This window comes from Diabrotica virgifera, chromosome 8, assembly GCF_917563875.1.
Source record: "Diabrotica virgifera virgifera chromosome 8, PGI_DIABVI_V3a".
In the NCBI taxonomy this organism is placed as follows: domain Eukaryota; kingdom Metazoa; phylum Arthropoda; class Insecta; order Coleoptera; family Chrysomelidae; genus Diabrotica; species Diabrotica virgifera.
This window is the reverse complement of record NC_065450.1, coordinates 35,744,453-35,756,507: the sequence shown is the minus strand read 5'-3', so window position 1 is coordinate 35,756,507 and position 12,055 is coordinate 35,744,453.

Genomic DNA, 12,055 nt, shown 5'->3' with positions numbered 1-12,055 from the left:
TATGCACACAAAAAAGTTACAGCCCTTTGAAGTTACAAAATGAAAATCGATTTTTTCGAATATATCGAAAACTATTAGAGATTTTTTCTTGAAAATTGACACGTGGCATTCTTACGGCAAGAACATCTTAAAGAAAAATTATAGTGAAATTTGTGCACCCTATAAAAATTTTATGGGGGTTTTGTTCCCTTAAACCCCCCAAACTTTTGTGTCCGTTTCAAATAAATTATTATTCTGGTGCCATAAGTTAAATTAAATATTTTTAAAACTTTTTTGCTTCTTAGTATTTTTTTGATAAGGCAGTTTTTGTCGAGTTGCGGCTTCTTTTTAAATATGTTTACATAAAAATTTTATGAGGGTTTTGTTCCTTTAAACCCCATAAATATTTAGGTACGTTCCAATTAAACTATTACTGCAGTACCATTAGTTAAACACAGTGTTTTTAAAACTTTTCTGCCTCTTTGTATTTTTTTGATAAAGCATATTTTCTCGAGATGTGGCTTCTTTTTTAATATGGTTCAAAATATACCTAAAAATGTAAATCATAAATTAATTTTAATATTATTACCAAGTCTCCATAATCGTACTTTACCATCAGAGATGGGCATCGACACGTCGACTTTAATTGTCGACACAGACGTGTCGACAATGTCGAGAACGTGTCAACAATGTCGACAATGTCGACAATGTCAGCAACGTGTCCATAATGGAAAAAAGTGAGGTTATGTTATGAAATTATTCAGTTGTAAACTTTGAATGTGATCTGATCTGATCAGAATCAAAATGAGTGGCAGAAAACTGAATAAAAACTATGATATATTATCATTCAAAGTATTAAAGATAGAAGGAAAGCACGCGGCTAAATGTTGTGTATGTGGAAATGTGATAAAAAATACAGCTGTAGCAAGATTGCAAAGTCACAGGTAAGAAGAAATATTTTAATTAATTTTAGCTGGATAGCTATAGAGATTTATTCTCTGAAATTGATATTTGTATCGGCTGATAACTAACACCGTCCCGTACTTTTATTTTAAGAAACGTCTGCATGTTTTTATTATGCAGTCTCTGCCAAAGCACGAAGAGATTCAACACTGTTTCAGTAATTATTATACTATAATTATTATAATAAAGAGTTAGTAAAATTTAAAAAAAAGTAAACGAAATGTTAGGAAACAAGGTAAGGTTTCAATGTACTGAGATATGTTTGATTGTGGTTTTGAATCTTACTTCGTTTAATGACGTTTAGGTTTACGTTTCTTTTTAATTTTTTTAAACCTTTCTGTAAATGTTACGAGTTTACGAGTAACGATAGAAAATTAAAAATCTATGAAAATTTGTTTTGCTGGTTTTTTCTGGTTTTGCATCTATATGGTAATATTTTAGATTCATTACATTGCATTACTCTATCATGAGGTTTGCACATAATAAATTGTCTCTATATGAATCTATTTAAAATTCATTTACACTTGAAAAACCTGCAATCAAACAATTATGGAATATCCTATGAATTTGACAATCGCAAGTTAATAGTGAGGTTAAAAGTTTAAAAAGTTTGAGATTATTTGGTCTCTTTGCAACTTGTTGAAACATTAATGCATACTTTTTCAATAAGTCAGCGCAGCCAGATTAACCTAAAATTTCAAATTAGTGCGCACGGAACGTCATTCTGATCGTTTGCTAATTGTCGACATACTCGACATTGTCGACATTGGCAACAACTTTAAATCACTCGACATCGACATGATTGTCGACATGTCGACAATCGAATTGTCGACATGACATTATCGACACCGCCCATCCCTGTTTACCATATACAAATATGTGGTGGATTTGACAAATATTCATATATCTCGATAAAAACTGACTTTTGGAAATAGTACTAAGAGACAAAAAAGTTTTTAAAAACCTGTGTTTAACTAACGGCGCTACAATAATAATTAAATTAGAACGTACACAAAATTGGGGGGTTTAAGTTTGGGGAGGTTTAAAGGAACCAAACCCCCATAAAATTTTTATGGGGTGCACAAATTTAACTATAATTTTTTCTTAAAATACTACTGCCATAGCAATACCACATGTCCATTTTAAATAAAAAATCTCTAATAGTTTTCGATATATTGGAAAAAATCGATTTTCATTTTGTAACTTCAAAGGGCTGTAACTTTTTTTCCGTGCACATTTGTACTAAGGTAAGTTAGGTTCAATCCAACTATTTTTGGTCCCAGAATACGCGATTAAATTTATGACCTGTATTTTTGTTACACCCTGTATAATTAAAATTTAAAAACTATTTGTACCCAGTACTTTAAAACTATTTTTCGTATCCTTATCATACTTGGCAGAAAGTGTAGCTACTGTAGATACGTTTAATTTTTTACTATGTAAATGTATGTTTATTTTAATTTACCCTACTAAATTAAGATAAACATACGTTTCTAGCTACTACCAGAGGCGTATGACAGGGGATAGTGGCTGGTTGACCCTTCCCAAATTCTACGCCACTGAAGAAATTGGTATTTTAGTGTAATTTTTTTATTTTTCAATACTTTTTATGTAAATAATATACTCCTCATTCGTAACGATAAAATGATTAGTTTTCGAGATATTTGAAATTAAAAATGAAGCGACACAATACATTAATCAAAATAACCGTGTCGTTTCATTTTTAACTTCAAATATCTCGAAAATTAATGACTTTATCGTTACGAATGAAGGGTATATTATTTTCATAGAATGTATTGGAGAATCCAAAAATTGAACTAAAATAGCAATTCCGCCAGTGGCGTAGAATTTGGAAAGGGTCAACCATTCACTTTCCCCGGCCGTACGCCTCTGGTAATAGCCAGAAAGGTTTGCTTAACATAATTTAGTATTTTGTACAGTACCTATACTTCCTGCCAAGTATGAAAAGGATACTAATATTATACGAGGTAGTTTAAAAGATAATTACTTTTTTTTGTTAATTTCTTAGCAATATTTACACCCTGTAGAATTGTAGTGATTTGACATCAAATTTTTATTTTCTGTTCAAACGATTTTTAATATAGTCTACTATTGTCAAAAAATAACAGTATAGCGAAATGTTAAATTTTAGTATACAGGGTTGGTCGAAACTCGAAATGAGTATTTTCTTCAATGGAACACCCTGTATTTTAGTATTGTAATAAAATGATATTTTATGATACTTTTTTATTTCTTAAGCATTCCCTATACCCAAGTGCTTTAATTTGTAAGTTATTCGTGATTCTTCAAGCCAAACATTAATTGCAAGAAAAATTACGTGAAATTTTATTAGGTGGCCGTGAAAATATTCAATCAGAAACAATCTTTCGAAAAAAAAATACATCATAATCTAGCCTGTTCCTTAATTTAATAATATTGGATGAGATATCCAAATAAATTCGTAGTTAAGATTGTTGGTGCGCAAAATATTAATAAAAACATACAATATTCTATCTAGTCGGCTACGACACTAAATTTCCTTAATAATTTGACATTATACTATTTTTATAGTTCCAGTTGCTTTGTTACCATTACTAATATGAATTTTTCTAATGAGGAACTGATTAATAAGATTTTTGTGCTAATGGAGTATAACAAAAATGTGCTACTAGCAATAAGAGTTTTTCATCAGAAATGCCCTGATAGACGACAACTAAGAAGAGTATACTAGAACGGTTTCAACGGACTGGACACTTAGATTACGATAAATCTGATCGAACAAAAACTATTGTTAATGAAGGAAACAGGAATTAAATGTAATCCTCAGTGTCACTGAGGATCTGCATATTAGTACAACCGTTCTTACAATCTAAGTATCTAGTCTATTGAAACCGTTTTAGTATACTTTCAAAAGTTTGTCTTTTTGGTTGTCGTCTATCAGGGAATTGCAGATGATTAATTTTTATTGCAAGTAGCTAATTTTTGTTATACTCTTATTTTATTAATTTTATTAATATTATATTAATAATATTAGTAATGGTAACAAATCGACTGCAACTATACAAATAGTATAATGTCAAATGTTTAAGCAAATTTTGTGTCATAGCCAACTAGGGAGAATTTTGTATGTTTGATTAATATTTTAAGCACCAACAACATTAACTACGAATGTATTTGGCTATCTCATCCAATATTAATAAAATAAGGATCAGGCTAGATTATTATGTGTTTTCTTTTTCGAAAAATTATTTTTGATTGGATATTTTTACGGCTACCTAATGCAATTTCACGTAATTTTAGTTGCAATTAATGTTTGGCTTAAATAATCACGAACAACTTACAACTTAAAGCACTTAGGTTTAGGGAATGCTTTAAAAATAAAAAAGTACCATAAAATATCATTTCATTACAATACTAAAATACAGCGTGTTCCATTTAAGAAAACTCAGAAAATACCCATTCCGAGTTTCGACCCACCCTGTATACTAAAATTACACATTTCGCTATACTCTTAATGGTTAACAGTAGTAGACTATATTAAAAATCGTTTGAATATAACTAGAAAATTTGATGTTATATCGCTACAATTCTACAGGGTGTAGATATTTCTACGAAATTAACAAAAAAACGTAATTAACTTTTAAACTACCTCGTATAATATTACAAAACCATATATTTTAAGAAAGGAAACATTGAGGAGAATCCAAAAATGTAAAAATATACAGGGTGTTTCATTTAAAAAAACATAAGTTTCTGTCACCCTGTCAATACGCACGCCCCTGTATTTTTGAAAATATTTTTAAATTATGGTACTATGTGTGCCCCAACTTTTAACTAAATAAGTTTTTTTCGTATCTCTTACGACAAACGAGTAATTGGACTTTGTCACACTAATGCCCCACCCTGTATAGTGGTCACACCACTTGCTTATACACTTATTTGACGCACTGTTCGTCAACGTGTTAAGCGAATGGTGCTGCTCTGTATTAAAACTAGATCTTAATTGTCTTTCGTGTTTTTCATTTATTTAAGCAATATGAGTACTAGAAATCAATTCGCTGTGGTTTTCGCTTAGATAAATAGACGTGTTATTATATTCCTTGTCAGTTCATTCATCCTCTGTTTGCTTTACAAATTCTGGAAGGCACAGATTTGGCACTTTCCTAAAATGATTTCAAACGTAAGCAATTTTCGAATTTCTATTGTTTTTATAATAAAAATAGTTTAAAAATATCCGTCTGATTTGTGCGAAAAACATGTTAGATGATAAATAAATACATAAATATATTTAAATAAATATATACAGTGGAATTACAATTATTACAATAAATACATTGCATATTACAGCGACTTACATTTTTATGGATGTATAATTATTAGGGGTTGACGTTTAGAAGTATTTTCACAATATAAACGAGTAAACTGGCAATTGTCATTTTAGGTTAGTATTTTGAGGCATTGTATAGCGAAAATTTTAATAAATCAGACATGGCCAAGAATTTGGCCTTGCATTTAGTTTACTCTAAAAACTACCACCCAATACTGATGTATATTTTATTTTAAAATATACCAGGTTTGGTAAAGACTGGGCCATAGCTTAACCTTAGCTTCCTGAGCTTAAAATAGGTTGGTTTAAGCTAACTTACCTTAGTACGAAAGTTGATAATAACCGAAATACAGGGTGTCAAAACGTAGTGGTTGCGTAACTTGAGGGAATGGTACAGATGCACATCATCCGAACTATTCAGAGCAGCAGCATCTAAGATTAGAATAGCCATGATGATTATCAACATCCGTCGCGGATATGGCACGTGAAGAAGAAGGGTGTCAAAGTTAAACTTTTATTTTATTTATTCTTGAATATTTCTTGACAGGCATGCGATAACAACACTAAATTTGGTAAGCGGGGGTTTTTTCTGATGAGAAATCTAAATTCGCCACCAAAAATGATGCATTGCCCAGAGGGCGCTGCATACGTCTTTCAGCGCTCATATAATACGTTCAATTTTTTTATCACCCACTCTATATACTTTTTGAATCAAAACTTTTATTCTCTTAATATTTTTACTTAAAAAAGGTATACTAGATTCATCTCGCTTAACTCAACTGTTTTCGAGATAATCGCATTTTAAACTTGCGTGGCAACATCATTTTTTGCATAATATCATTTTAGTTACACCCGAAAAATAACTTAAAACCAAAAAAATTTCCAAAAATGTATCGCAAATTTCTTCAAATGTAATTTGCGATGCAATGACATAAATATGAGAACTGGCACAATTATTATTGTTTAAAGTTGATTTTTCTAGTATAACTATAATGATATTATACAAAAAATTATGTTGTATCGCAGATTCAAAATGCGTTTATCTGGAAAACAGTTGCGTTTAGCATGATGAATCTAGTATACCTTTTTTAAGTAAAAATATTAAGAGAATAAAAGTTTTGATTTAAAAAGTATATAGCGTGGGGGATAAAAAAATTTAACGTATTAAATGAACGCTGAAAGACGTATGTGGCGCCCTCTGGGCAATACATCATTTTTGGTGGCGAATTTATATTTGTCATCCCAAAAAACCTCCGCTTACCAAATTTCGTGTTGTTATCCTCTGCCTGTCAGGAAATATTCAAGAATAAATAAAATAAAAGTTTAATTTTGACACCTTGTCTTTCGGTTATTATTAACTTTCGTACTAAGGTAAGTTAGCTTAAATCGATCTATTTTAAGCTCAGGAATCTAAGGTTAAGCTATGGCCCATTATTTACCAAACACCCTGTATATTGTGTATCGTCGATATGTTATTGGTTTACTAATAATAACCATATTCGAGAAATTGCGTCATAATTGGTTTCAGCTAATATAATAATTAGAGCTGCTTCTTTGATTTTTTCTGTTTTTGCCATCTGTTTCTATCAAGACTATACTTGAATCTTTCCACCTAAACTGTGTGTTCATTTTTACATGCCTGTTTACATCTCTCTCCTGTCGTTTTCCAATTACTGAGGATCGTGATTTCTTCCAATATTCCTAACAATGTTTCTCCATTGGTCTCTATCTTCAGCTGCTCTAATAGCTTCGCAGAATGAGTTTCCAGCTGAATGCTTTATTTGGTCAGACCATCTAGTTGGTGATCTTCCTCTTGATCTTCTTCCCGGAACGTTTCCAGAAACAATTAATCTCTCCAAACTGTCGTCACCTCTGCGAACCACGTGACCAAAGAATTGCCGAATTCGTTGTAAACATATTGTGGACAGCCTTTTTTTAATATTAAGTTGGTTTAGAATGGAAACGTTTGTCCTATGAGCTGTCCAAGGTATGCGCAGCATTCTTCTCCAGCACCACATCTCAAAGGCATCAATTTTTTGGCGCTCGCATGCGCGAAGAGTCCAAGTTTCTGCTCCGTATAGAAATATTGAGAATACAAGGGCATTCACCAGTCTCATCTTGATATTTTGAGAAAGCCTGTTTACATATTTGAGATCTATCAAATTCTCTATTTTTAATGTAAGATGTTCCTTATTCTTGAAGACTTATTCTATCTCTGAAATTCTTGATGTTTCGCCTAAATAAATTATTTTTTGGTTTGAGTTTTTTTGACGGATATTCTTAAGTTAAAATTGATTTCACGTAATCGAATGAACTGTATTCTAATAAAATTAACAAAATCCAAATGTGTTCAATTTATTAACGTTTTGTATTTTAAGAACGATTTCCGAAGTGAAAATCAAAACGTCAAATAAATTTATTAATAAAGCAAAATTGTGGCTTATTTCCTCTAAGGGCTTGGTATGGAAGCTTGTCCATAAAATTGTAAAAATTTTCAGTGACAATAAAGCAGATTTATATTATATTTTATTCTATTCAAACATAGTAAATTGCATTCAGTTATTCCATAGGAAATTCAATTTGGGCTTTATTTGTAAGTAATCTTCTTGCCAAATATGTATTACAACCATGCTGTCACCAATCACAATAATCATAAATAATTTAGTCTATGCTGTAATGTAAGTATATGGGTTATAAATTTTTAAAGATATTCACTTGACCATGACAGTGGTGCCGGCGCAACATTGATGTTCAGTTTTTTATAACAGAAAGGTGTGGTAACCAGAATAAAAAATAGTGTTGTAATATCTTAATAAATGCCTTTAAATATTTACAAGCAAGAATTTTCTACTTCTTGGTTGATTTCGATTTCTTATTTTTTCTTACCACTGTTCGCTACCATTTTTTCTGGTAGTACAAATTTTTTATTGCTTTTGTAAGATGTGTAGGGTAGCAATTATTATTAAGTATGTTCAGATGTTATTTTGGGCTTCTCGGTGAAAAGTTCCAGATTAATGAGAGATATACTGGTTTCCAGATTAAATCACCTTCTTTTTCACGTGTCTTTTCCACCACAGAGGTTGACAATCATCATTGCTGTCCTTAGATTTGATATCTCTGAGGTTTCTCAACTACGAGATTTTTCTTCGGCTTATATTTGCTTGGCCTAAGAGAAATTAGGGCAGGTCTGTCTAAAGGTAGTATACTAGACTCAACACTTTTACTTGCTGTACAATTTGATCAAAAACATTGAGCACGATAGTATTGTAATGTTTGCTAAGTTCCTAGAAAAGACCATAAAGAAGCTACCAGGAAGTTGAAGTTAACAGATTACTACTCAGATAAAAAATAGCATAGTTAGTTGATTCCGAGCAAGGTAGTTAATATAAACCATCTTAACAGGAAATTAATAAAATCTCATAAGAATAAACATAGCTAATATTACCATTTGCTAATATAATAAAAGATATGAAAATGACAGCCTCATAATCAAAAATTGAAGCTTATTTCAAAAAGAAAGCTAATACTATATGAAAGATAAATTACGTAATATATCGGCTTCTAGAAGCAAGGTCTGGTTTCATGAACAAGCATAAAATGCTCTGTAACCCCAAGCTATCAATCACAATAAGATTGAGAACAGATTAATGTGTTATGTGTAGTCTCTATTAATATATGGCTGTGAGACCTTGACATTAAAAGAGTATGACGTCAACAAATTGAATTCGGATCATAACAACATGAATAACAGCTGGTCTAGTATGCAAAAGTTGGTGTTATCAAATCAAATTGATTTAATCCCTTCACCCTGTAAATATACAGATTAGACGTGTCAAAAAAAGTATAATAAGTATATAATAATAAGTAATAAGCTAAAACTAAAAATAATTACAATTACATATAATATTAAATATAGCGTGTTAACATAATCAAAGTCAAAACACAGATAACATACAAAAACACTACTACACTACACGCAGTTCATAAGGCTGTCTTTAAATTTCTGGATGGAATAAAAACATCAATTTTCCGGTAATATTTTAAGTTTTTTTTTAAACTGAGTTGTTAAGCTTGAGTTCTTTAATTGTTCTGGTAGCATATTATACAGGGTGTCCCGAAAAGATTGGTCATAAATTATACCACAGATTCTGGGGTCAAAAATAGGTTGATTGAACCTCACTTACCTATATACAATAGTGCACACAAAAAAGTTACAGCCCTTTGAAGTTACAAAATGAAAATCGATTTTTTTTCATATATCGAAAACTCTTAGAGATTTTTTATTGAAAATGGACATGTGGGAATCGCTAATAGAATCCGCCAAACAAATTTTCAGCAACATCTTAAAAAAAAATTAAAGTGAAATTTGTGCACTCCATAAAAATTTTATCAATCAAGACATATTATTTATATTCCCCGTTTAGGCTTGAGCCTCCTCAGGGTACTGGAACTCCCTTTTTTTTTGCGGGAGTGTGTGGAACATGGTTGATTCCAAAGGGAAGCATGTTGTTGAGAAGTGTGGGTTTAGACGGTGGTTTTTTGCTATGTGCTGGGCTAGCTGGAGCGAGCGAGAAGAAATGCTATGTCCTGTATTTGCTAATCTCTGCGTTGGATACCCGCCAAACAGCGATGGTAGCTGTCACTTGTGGAACGGCTCTTGGATTCAGCTTTTGGGATGCAGTTTGGTTATTTGCGATATAGTAGGGGAGTGTTTTCTAGAATTTCGTGGAACTCATCGGGAAGTTCGTTTCTAGCTAATTGAAGAAGTTTAGCCGGAGGGAACGGAACTTTATTTTTGGGAATCCCGGTGAGTCTAAAACCGCGCCTATTGCAAGGTGTTTTTATGCAAAAATTCTATGGGGGTTTTGTTCTTTTAAACCCCCCCAAACTTTTGTGTACGTTCCAATTAAATTATTATTGTGGCACCATTAGTTAAACACAATATTTTTAAAACTTTTTTGCCTCTTAGTACTTTTTCGATAAGCCAGTGTTTATCGGCATATTTTGAATATTTGTCGAATCCACCACATATTTGTATATGGTTAATGGTTAAGTACGATTATAGAGACCTGTTAATATAATCTGAAAATTTATTTATAATTTACATTTTTAGGCATATTTTGAAAAAGAAGCCCCATCTCGATAAAAGGTGAGTTGTCAAAAAAGACTAAGAGGCAAAAAAGTTTTAAAAACACTGTGTTTAACTAATAGTACCACAATAATAATTTAATTGGAACGTACACAAACATTTGGGGGGTTTAAAGGAACAAAACCCCCATAAAATTTTTATGTAAATATACTAAAAAAGAAGCCGCATCTCGATAAAAACTTGCTTATTGAAAAAATACTAAGAGGCAAAAAAGTTTTAAAAACGTTGTGTTTAACTAACGGTACCACAATAATGAATTAATTGGAACGTACACAAAAGTTTGGGGGGTTTAAGGGAACAAAACCCCCATAAAATTTTTATGGGGTGGACAAACTTCACTATAATTTTGTTTTATGATATTCCTGCCATAGGAATGATACATGTCCATTTTTAATAAAAAATCTCTAATAGTTTTCGATATATTGAAAAAAATCGATTTTCATTTTGTAACTTCAAAGGGCTGTAACTTTTTTTATGAGCACATTTGTACTAAGATAAGTTAGGTCCAATCGAACTATTTTTGACCCCAGAATGCGTGGTATAATTTATGACCAATCTTTTCGGGCCACCCTGTATAAAGCGATGCATGAGTTTAAAGGTGATTTTTTTGAAAAATGGTGGTATAATTTATTCAGAATAAAGTTGTCGTCTTTATGCCTGGTCACTGATGTTGTATGAATGTACATTCGAAAATTTCAACAAATTGAATCTGTTCTTAACACATATGAAACTATTTTATAGATGTAAATAGATGGGACGGTTAAGATTTTAAAATGTCTAAAAGTATCTCGACACGAGGTTCGGAATGGTAAGTCGAATATTAGTCGAATCGGCCGTTTTTGAAGAACGAAAACTCGATGTACGACACTGGATTGGCCCCATACTATTACATTATATGAAATACCGGAATATGCATTCTTCTTCTTGTAGTTCCTTCTCCTATCGGAGGTTGGCTATCATCACAGCTATCCGTACCTTATTGGCGGCTGCTCTGAAAAGATCTACTGAGCAACAACTATACCACTCTCTTAAGTTTCTTAGCCAGGAAATTCTTCTTCTACCTATAGATATGTTGCCCTTTATTTTACCTTGCATTATGAGCCTTAATATCTCATATATCGCACCCCTGGTTGTGTGGCCTAAATATTCTAGCTTTCTTGTTTTGATGTTCTTTATCACCTCGCAATCCTTTTGCAGCCTTCTTAACACTTCTGCATTTGTAACTCGTTGGATCCATGGTATTTTCAAAATCCTTCTATCTCAAAGGCTTCCAACTTCTTTATATTTTCTACTTTTAGTGTTCAGCTTTCCACTCCATACAACAAAGTCGAGAACACGTAGCATCTTAATTCTCTTTTAAATTTCAGCTCCAGAGGAAGGTCTCGATTAACAAACATCTTTTTCATTTTTATAAATGCTTGTCTTGAAATTTCAATGCGTGTCCTGATTTCTCTACCCTGGTCATTGTTTTCATTTACCCAGGTTCCCAGATATTTGTGGTTATTCACTTTTTCTACTTGTTTTCCCTCGATATCCAACCTTCCTACTGTATGTATTTCCATAGTCCATACTGACTTGATGTAATCTATTTACTAATAGTTGCAGTGCATCTAGACTGTCTGCAAAAATAGCGGTGT